A 10640-nucleotide genomic window follows, 5' to 3' on the forward strand; every position below is an offset into this window, starting at 1 on the left:
AGAGATTTGAATTCCCTATCAGGTAGTTCTAGTGCCTTTTCTTCTACTGGAAAGTCATCTGGTGTCTGATTTTGGATGCTTACTGGAACCATCCTGTCCTGTTTTTGTAAATGTTTTGATATTGTCTGCTGTCTTCGGGGCATTCAGTAGTTATTTTTCTTGTTTATTGATTGTAGATTTGTTTGTTTCATAATTTTTTTAAAATTTGACTATGTCCAAGCAGGTGGGCTGTGTGTTCTTTGTTGTTTGCTAGTCTGTGGGCACAATACTTTTTGCCTCCATTTCCAATTGGCAGTTCAGTCACTCAGATATGGTACAGCAGGGCAGGTCTAGCTGAAGAGGAGTTGCTGGGATGTGTTGTTTGTGGCACTTACTTCAGCCACCAGGGCAGGTTGGTAATCAGAGCAGGGCAGATTCCGGTAGGCTGTGCCTGTGCTACTTGGTGGTGTGATGTTAAGCGCATGGTGCAGGTAGGCAGGATGGAGAGAGGATATTGTGATATGTGTAGCTAAGATGGGTATGGAAAAGGAGAGAGGAACAGGAGCCAAAAACATACAAACAAACAAAAAAGAGTGCTAGGGGAGATTGCCGTTGGAGTGGAGAAATGAGAAACTATGAAATGGAGAAAAACAAAAAGGGGAAGAAGAAGAAAGAAAAGAAAAGAAAAGAATGAATAAATAAAAATTAGAAAGAAAAAAGAAAAGCAAAACTCCCAGGGATCCCACCAGTGCGGCTACAAGGTCTGGGGAAGTAGTTCCCAGGTGTTGAAGTACAGCCTGGCTAGGAGGTGTAGAGGTATTCAGTGCCAGGTATCCAGGAGACAACAAGAGAAGGAAGATATAGACAGACAAGAAACCGAGTAATGAAGGAAGACAAAAAGGGAAAAAGAGGGAAAAGAAAACAAAACCAATTTAAAAAAAAAAAAGAACAAGCAAAACTCCCCAAAAAACAGAAAAAAAAAAAAAAACCCACCAAAAAAGAAATGCTCTCAGGGATCCCTCTGTGAGTCTGCGCAAGCTGAGGGGTTAGGTCCCAACCTGCGCAGCACTGCCTGGCCAGAAAGGACTCCCAACTCAAGAAAAGGAAAACAAACAAACAATTGAAAACAAACAAACAAACAAAAAGCCCCGGGATCCCACCAGCATGACAGCACGGACCTGGAAGCAGTTCCACTCTTGAACTGAGCTCCACAGCCCCTCAGAAAGAAGCAAAGATGGCACATGGAGCCAGGTATTTGAGCAAAAGGAGGGGTAAGGGGTGAGAGGTAAGGAAGAAGTCAAAAGAAGAAGATAAAAGCAACCCCAGCAGCCAACAAATGGCACTTAGGGAGTCGGCCAGTGCTGGCGGGTGGAATCCAAGCAGCCGGTGCTTCCCGGCCAAGAGACTGTGGCCGCGGGAAACAGAGGAGGCCGAGTCGGGGTGAAGAAGGGTGAGGGTGGGAAAGCGTATATCACTGTTTACCGGTTGTTCTGTCTCCCGCTGGAAACTCCATGAAGCTGCTTTCTCATACCCCCTATTTGCTTGTCTCTCTGTCCTTTGGCTTTTGGGAGGAGTTGCTCTGGCTGCGGCAAAGCCTGAGCTGGAGCCGTGGTCCCCCTGTGCCCTCGAAGCCTGTCACACCTCTGGCCCGTGTGGAGCACCCTGTATGCACCCTGTCCACCCTGCACTCTGGAGGCCCTCCTTTGGCATGTCCAGCCTTAGGGTTTACATGAGAACCTGCCACTCAGTGGCAGAGGAGACTGTGGGTGGTCACTGCACCTCTTTGACCTCACTTGTCTCTTCTATGGCACAGGAAAGGATGAGGGGATCCTGTATGTGGAGCACTTTTTCTGTGCCAGGCACACATTTTCTCACTGCGGGACTAGTCCAAACTCAGGGTATTGGTGGGAAGACTAAATAGAAAACATACTTAAGAGAGCATGACGCCCAACACACAGAGGGTCTTCAACGATGCAGGCTGGCCTGATTTGGGGTGAGGGGAAGACTCTGGGCCAGGGAACGCATGGCTTTGTGCAGCATTGAGGGGGAGGTGCTCAGGGGCAAGTGACGTGTGGACACTGTATCACAATGGCGAGGGTGGCCAGGAGCTGCAAGGAGATTTGGCCACCACTGTGTGATCTTTGACAAGCTAAGTAGGTCACTATCATGGAGTAACACCTCCATGTCGCAGGCTGGCCCAGGCCAGAAGCCCAGTAGGGCTGACTGTCAGCTGTGATCCCTGAGTGGGTGCCAGCTCAGGGAGAAGCCTGGGATCCAATCTAGACTGGGGAACCCTCAGCATGCTCCTCTGTGAAAGGGGGTGTTGTGGTAGTGGATGATGGTACCAGGAGAGGTGCAGATGGGAGCACAGGGCATTTTCTGGCAAAGCCTGAGGATTGTGACCTTGGAGAGATGGGCTCAAAGCAAGAGAGAGGAAGACAGACAGGTAGAGCCAGAGGGTCAGAGAGAACTGAGAGAGAGAATTCTGGGAAGGTGCCAAATACTGCTGAGAGGCCACTCTGATGGACACAAAAAAGAACCCAAAGGGTTTGGTCACATGGGGATTGGGCAGCTACTGTCAGAGCAGATACATGCTGTGTGGGGGCAGGAGTGGAGGCAGTGAGTTCTCACATGCTGAGAAGCTTCCAGGCTATGTCCAGCCAGACGTTACGGTGAGGACAGGCTCCCTTTGCTCACACCTCTACCCAGCCTGCTAACAGCCAGTGCTGGAGAGACTGCCATGGACAGATGGCCTCCAGCCCTCATGACACTGACATTGGGGGAGAGCCCACTAGCAGGCAGTGACAACGCAGGCACACTCATGGGAAGTGCTTTGCCCAGGCTGTGCTGGGGGACCCACAGGTCTTTAGTACAGTGTTTAGCTCCCACCGACCCCTCAACAAATGGCAGCTATTGTCCCAGAGCATAGATAAGATGAGGCTATCAGCTAGCAAGAGTGGTGAGGCTAAGTAGTCATAGCTTGTGTTTTGGGTTAACTGGATGAAAAGAGCAAGCAAGACAGCAGCATTCTTACTGGAAACAAGAATGGAACTATGTATGTTATTGCTACTCACAGGAAAAACGATCTGGTGTCAAAGAAATGCCTAGCCCTAACAGCACTTACAAAAGAAGCAAGATCAAGGAAAAAGCTGGATTCCCATTTCTCTGTTTTTTTTTTTTTTTTAAAGTTTAATTAAAATTGGATGCACTCACTTTGAAATGTAGCGGACATGAATCCAATAAATGGAAGGTAATAAGTCAGAATGAGTAGGAAGAGAAAAATGCCGCCCAGGAAGAAAAACGTCTACTGCATCCTTCAGCTTTGATTATGGAGATTTTAATCAAAGAAGATGGAAGAAATGACCAAAAAGGCCTCAGTCTCAGTGCCTCTGCACACACCTGGGCACCAAATATATTCTCCGTGAGGCATTTGACATGCCTTTGAGTCTCCAGATAGGAGCTTATATAAAATACTGAAAAATAAAGCAGCTACCAATTGTTTTGTTGGATCACTGCTTCCACGGCAGAGGCTTGGAGCTGGAGGGAGTTGGCCCTGGGACCTGGGAGGAACTTCCCTTCCAGGCCTCAGTTTCCTCCATTGCAGAGTACGTTGGCAGAGGTGAGCCGTAGTAGACTCCAAGCCCCCTGTGTGTCCCAGGACCCTGCCCTTCTTGCTGCACTCTCCCTGATGACACCCCTGTTCTGTTTTAAATCCTCAATGGCTGCCCTACCTTAGAGCTTTCCACAAACTGTGTTCAGGTAGAGCCAACACCCCAGGCTTTGGGGGCTCTTGTATTGCATACATGGTAAGGAGCCATCAGGAGCTGCTAAAGCAGAGTGGCCCCATTCACCCCAGTGCCCAGTTCATTTTGTGCCCTGTGTGTGCCCTGGGACACTGTCTGCCCATGGCATCTCCTGGGCTCCCTTGCTGGCTAGGGTCTGGTTGGGATTGGTCAGTGAAAGGTACCAGAAGATTGGAGGTAGGAAGAAAGAGAGGCTGGGGGATTTTTTCTAGCTCCCTGTCTGTATCGGACTGTGCTTCTTGCAATGCTTCGTTCTCCCTGGAGTCACCACAAGTCCTGATGGGCTCTACCTCCATCAAGGTCCAGCATCAATGGGCTCAAGTAACGCTCTCTTCTCCCCTTGAGTCTCTGGGTCTAGGGGTGGTAACAGCGTTTCATGGTTACCCCTTGCTCTCTTTACGCACCCACCTCTCTGGTAAGTTCTATCTCTTAGTTTCTTTTCCCCACTTCTGTTTTTTAGCTGAATGGCATGGAGACTTTACTGTTCAGGATCTGAGAGCACTCATAATATCTGGCCATTCCTCCTGACCCTCATCTTGTAGCTGTAAGATGAACTTTATGGGTACACTTGCCCAAAAATTGTGGCCAGCAACCATGTCACCTGAGGTACTTGACTTTAAGAGGAAAAGGACCTGAGCAGGCATCTGATCACCTGTGTAGTATACAATGAACTTTACACAAATAATTTGGTCTTTGTCCCTGGCTCCTGGGAGAAAATTTCTAAACCCTTGGAATTTCCCCAGTGATTGGAGTCTTTGTTATGCGTGAGAGCTCCAGGACACACCTGAGGGTTAATGCTAAGGAGATGACTCCTATTAGGGGGAGAGGGACTGGCCCTGTCAGAAAGACATACCATATGATACCAGCTTGACCTCAGGGGAGGGGTACTAGAGATTGAGTTCAATGAAGCGGGCAGTTGTGCCTACGTAATGAAACCCCAACAAAGACTCTGAACACCAAAGCTCAGGTGAGCTTACTGTTGGTGAAAGACATCTATGCTCAGGAGGGTGACTTGTCCTTGGGGACATAGAAGCTCTGTATTGGGAACACTCCCAGACCTCACTCTATGTGTCTCTTCATTTGTACATTTTTTTGCTATAATGAAATCTGTGATGATAAATATAGCACTTTCTTGAGTTATGTGAGTCTTTCTAGCTAATTATCAAACCCAAGGGGGTAGTAGTTGTTGTTAGGTGCTGTCAAGTCATTTCTGACTCATAGAGACCCTATGTACAACAGACAGAAACACCACCCAGTCCTGCGCCATCCTCACAATCGTTGTTATGCTTAAGTCCATTGTTGCAGCCGCTGTGTCAATCCACCTCACTGAGGGTCTTCCTCTTTTTTTGCTGACCATCTACTTTACCAAGCCTGATGTCCTTCTCCAGGGACTGATCCCTCCTGATAACATGTCCAAAGTATGTGAGACTTAGTCTCGCCATCCTTGCTTCTAAGGAGCATTCTGGTTGTGCTTCTTAAAGACAGATTTGTTCATTCTTTTGGAAGTCCATAGTATATTCAATATTCTTCACCAACACCACAATTCAAAGTTGTCAGTTCTTCTTCAGTCTTCTTTATTTACCACCCAGGTTTCATGTGCATATGAGGCGATTGAAAACACCATGGCTTGGGTCAGACGTACCTTAGTCTTCAAGGTGACATCTTTGCTTTTCAACACTTTAAAGAGGTCTTTTGCAGCAGATTTGCCCAATGCAATGAGTCTTTTGATTTCTTGACTGCTGCTTCCATGGGTGCTGATTGTGGATCCAAGTAAAATGAAATCCTTGACAACTTCAATCTTTTCTCCATTTATCATGATGTTGCTTATTGGTCCAGTTGTGAGGATTTTTTTGTTTTCTTTATGTTGAGGTATAATCCAGACTGAGGGCTGTGGTCTTTGATCTTCATCAGTGTGCTTCAAGTTCTCTTCACTTTCAGCAAGCAAAGTTGTGTCATCTGCATAACGCAGGTTTTTAATGAGTCTTCCTTCAATCCTGATGCCCCATTCCTCTTCATATAGTGCCGGTTCTTGGATTATTTGCACAGCATACAGATTGTATAGGTATGGTGAAAGGATACAACTCTGACACACAACTTCCCTGACTTTAAACCACACAGTATCCTCTTGTTCTGTTCAAACAACTGCCTCTTGATCAATGTACAGGCTCCTCATGAGCACAATTAAGTGTTTGGGAATTCCTATTCTTTGCAATGTTATTCATAATTTGTTATGATCCACAGAGTCGAATGCCTTTGCATAGTCAATAAAACAAAGGTAAACATCTTTCTGGTATTCTCTGTTTTAAGCCAAGATGCATCTGACATCAGCAACGATATCCCTAGTTCCACATCCTCTTCTGAATCCAGCTTGAGTTTCTGGCAGTTCCCTGTTGATGTACTGTGTCTTGGTCATTGTCTTAGTCATCTAGTGCTGCCATAACAGAAATAGCACAAGTGGATGGTTTTAAAGAAGAAAAGTTTATTTTCTTACAGTAAAGTAGCCTAAAATTCCAAATTCAGGGTGTCAGCTCCAAATTCAGGGCAAGGCTTTTTCTCTCTCAGCCTTCTCATCAGTGTTCCCCCAGACTAGGAGCTTCTTGGCACGGAGACCCTGATCCAAATGATGCGCTCTGCTCTCGGCAATGCTTTCTAGATGGTATGAGGGCCCCTGTCTCACTGCTCACTTCTCTTTTTTATATCTCAAGAGATTGCCTCAGGACACAATCCAGTCTTGTAGATCCAGTCCTGCCTTACTAACACAACTGCCACCCATCCTCCCTCATTAACATCATAGAGGCAGGTTTACAACATACAGGAAAATCACACAGTACCAGGAATCATGGCCTAGCCAAACTGATACACACGTTTTTTGGGGGACATAATTCAAACCATGCATACTGTTATAGCTGCTTTTGGATGATGTTCAGCAAAATTTTACTTGCATATGACAATAATGATATTGTTTGATAATTTCTGCATTCGGTTGGATCACCTTTCTTGGGAATAGCCATAAACATGGATTTCTTTGTGTCGGTTGGCCAGGTAGATGTCTTCCAAATTTCTTGGCATAGATGAGTGAGCACTTCCAGCACTGCATCCGTTTGTCGAAACATCGCAACTGGTATTTCATCAATTCCTGGAGCCTTGTTTTTTGCCATTGTCTTCACTGCAGCTTGGACTTCTTCCTTCAGTACTATTGGTTCCTGATGATATGCTACCTCCTGAAATGGTTGAATGTCAGCCAATTCTTTTTGGTATAGTAACTGTGTATTCCTTCCATCTTCTTTTGATGCTTCCTGCATCATTTAATATTTTCCCCATAGAATCCTTCAATATTGCAACTCGAGTCTTGAATTTTTCTTCAGTTCTTTCAGCTTGAGAAATGCCTACCACTAAAGCCAAAGATGAAGAAATTGAAGATTTTTTACCAATTTCTGCAGTCTGAAATTGATTGAATATACAATCAGGATGCATTGATAATTACTGGTGATTGGAATGTCAAAGTTGGAAACAAAGAAAAAGGATCAGTAGCTGGAAAACACGGCCTTGGTGATAGAAATGATGCCACAGATCACATGACAGAATTATGTAAGACCAACGACTTCTTCACTGCAAATACCTTTCTTCACCAACATAAACGGTGACTATACACGCAGACCTGGCCAGATGGAATACACAGGAATCAAATTAACTACATCTCTAGAAAGAGATGATAGAAAAGCTCAGTACTGACAGTCAGAACAAGGCCGGGACAGACTGCAGGACAGATCATCAATTGCTTATATGCGAGTTCAAATTGAAGCTGAAGAAAATTGGAAAAAGTTCATGAGAGCCAAATTATGACCTTGAGTTTATCCCAGCTGAATTTAGAGACCACCTCAAGAATAGATCTGACTCGTTGAACACTAATGACCGAAGACCAGGTGAGTTGTAGAATGACATCAAGGACATCTTACATGAAGAAAGCAAGAGGTCATTAAGAAGACAGGAATGAAGGAAAAGACCAAAACGGGCGTCAGAAGAGACTCTGAAACTTGCTTTCGAACTTTGAGTAGCTAAAGTAAAAGGAAGAAATGATGAAGTAAAAGAACTGAACAGAAGATTTCAAAGGGCAGCTCGAGAAGACAAAGTTAAGTATTGTAATGATATGTGCAAAGACCTGGAGATAGAAAACCAAGGGGGTAGTGGGAACACTCAAATTTGTAGCCAGTCGGTCAGAAGTGATGGGGGCCTGGGGACCCCAAGTTTCTGGCTGGTGTCTGAAGTCTTGGGCTGACTGGGCAGTCTGGAGGACCGTGCGCGCCCTTTAACTCTGAGATCTGACCTAGTTTTGGTGGGTAGGGTCAGAAGAACTGAACTTGGTGTCAGAGAAGTGTTGGTGTCTCATATTTAGAATTGGTGTCTGTGGGAAAAGACACCCAGAGACACAGACACACAGACACCTTACCTCTTATCCTGGACATGCACTCCCCAGCCACCTCTAGAAATGGCATGGCACTACGACCTTGAGCAATGCCTCTTCCCCTCTGACATCTCTGACTGTTGGAATGCCTCTCAGGGATGCTGACCTGAACTTTGTCTTCCTGTGGCTCCCACCCTTTCTTCTTAGTTCTTCCTCCTTGCACCATATGGGACAGTTCTCTTCCTCTTCTGCTTACTTGTGATTATTTTCCCTCAAATATTGGCCAGAAACTCCCATTGTAGAGACCTTGATAAGATCTCAGAGGCAGCTTGGTGCCTGTTACTGCCTCTTTCAGTGGAATTGCTTAGGCCTATGAGACCCATCTCTTGTGTGAGGCTTCTCCCTCCACCCACTGTTTCTTTAGAACTAGGTTCCCCCTCAGCAGCTCCAGGACATGAGGCTACTTTATTGTTTCTGGAGCCTGTGGCCCCTGTGAGCCTCCAGATTCAGCACAACTCGGATCTCAGACGTTCTCCATCAGAGCCTGTGAACTGAGCTGAGCCAGAGCCAGCCCGGGATTGATGCGATGAACTGCAGGAATGCAAGGCTGCTGCCTTCCTCCACCGTGCACAGTTCTCTCCTTGATCTTGAGCACAGAATGGAATTGAGGACAGCCAATCTCATGCTGCCTGCCCAGTGGGACCTCATCGGGCTCTGTAGCCTCTGGGGGATTCAGTGGCTTTTCGTATCCCCATCTACATATCCGGCTGAGCTACTCAGTTAAAGCCAGAAATATCATTCCCTCACTAATGCCTAAAAGAGGTGCCCTCCTGAGCCAGCGTCACCTGCAGCAGTACCAGATCTACTCTTACCTGGGAGCTTCAGGGCACTGGCAGCAGCCTGCATCCCAGAGGGTCTGCTGTGGGCTTGAGCAGCCCTTGTGCCCACCAGCTAAGGGCTGGGCCAGGGGAGCCTGTCCTGGAGAAAGCACTGCTTCACATAGGTTTGTAACTTACATGCACTTCAAGCTACTTGAACCTGGGACTGTGTTAGAATGAGTTTCTGTACCCACTCTCATGCACACACTCTCAAACCTATCACATCCACCCCGCCCCTCCCGCCCGGTTTGTCTCAGATTAAACATTAGCAAATGTTGAGTGGATGCAACTGGATAAAAATATATGCCTTTGGCCACAGAAGCTGACTTCCTTTGGTTTAAGCTTCTGTGCTGCATATGTTTCCTTTCTAAACATTTCAATTGTTTAGAAGGATGTAAAAGGGGCTCTTGTGTTCCACAGATGCACCAATTCCTGTTGAGGAATAATCAAGACAACATAAAAGAATAATGTCATTGCTTTTACAACATAGGCGGTTGTTGTGCTTACAATATGATGCATTCATGAAAGCTTCTTTGTTACATGGAATTTGCTTTCCTACAGGAGCGCTGTTTTAATTTTACAGTTGAAGAATTGAGTTCTCAGTGAAGGGATCAGCCCCAAGTAGATAATAGGTGGGATCAATAAAATATATGGAAAGCACAGATGTTCTTCCAGTTATCTAGCATTAATTAAATAAGTGCTTGGTGTTGTGAAGGGGGTGGAGGTCATAAAGACACTATCTTTGCTCTTGAGAGCTTCTGTAGTGGAGACTTGGAGATGAGTTACGGGTGCAGAGAAATCTCCTACGGACAGAATGAGGCCAGTGCCATCAGTTGAAATGGGATGAGAGGGGCATCCAGGGAAGGTCAGGTCACTCTCAACTCTGTGTACCTGAGAAGCCCCACAGAGAAAGTGGTATTTAAGACAGGCTTTGGATGATGGGCTGGAACATGAAGAGAAGCAGCTGCATATAACAGCATAGCTTCAAAGTATGTAAAGGAAGAATTGTTAGAGATAAGAGGAGAAATTGACCAGTTCATAATCATTTTGGGAGTTTTCAACAGATTTCTTTCAGAAATCAAGAGACCAAGTATACCAAGAAAAAAAGTAGGCATGTACAGGTTTTAAATAATGGAATTGACTTGATGGCAACAGGTTGGTACCCCTGAGGTTTCTGCTTAGGTCTGTAGATGATCTCTGAAAGAACAGAATACAATGCTAATGGCGGTTGCTCCTTGTGCATGGGAAACAAAGGCTAGGTGAATGGCAGCAGGGGCGGGAGGGAGACTTACTCTTCATCATATACCTATTGGGCATTTAAAATTTTTAACTATGTGCATGTATTAATAACAATTAATTAAATAAAAAGTCCAAATACAATAAATGCCCAGCAAGGATGTATGTGGTATACAATTCAAGGACACTCTTTGGGGATGAAGGAATGATGCAAATACATTATTTTAAATGTAATATTTAGGTTTCACATTTTTAATGGTTGTACAGCTAAGATTTCTGGGAATGTGGAGGGAATAAAACAAAAAACTCAAACTCGTTGCCCTCGAGTGGATTCCAACTCAT

This window comes from Trichechus manatus, unplaced genomic scaffold (assembly GCF_000243295.1).
Source record: "Trichechus manatus latirostris isolate Lorelei unplaced genomic scaffold, TriManLat1.0 scaffold00155, whole genome shotgun sequence".
Taxonomy (NCBI): Eukaryota; Metazoa; Chordata; class Mammalia; order Sirenia; family Trichechidae; genus Trichechus; species Trichechus manatus.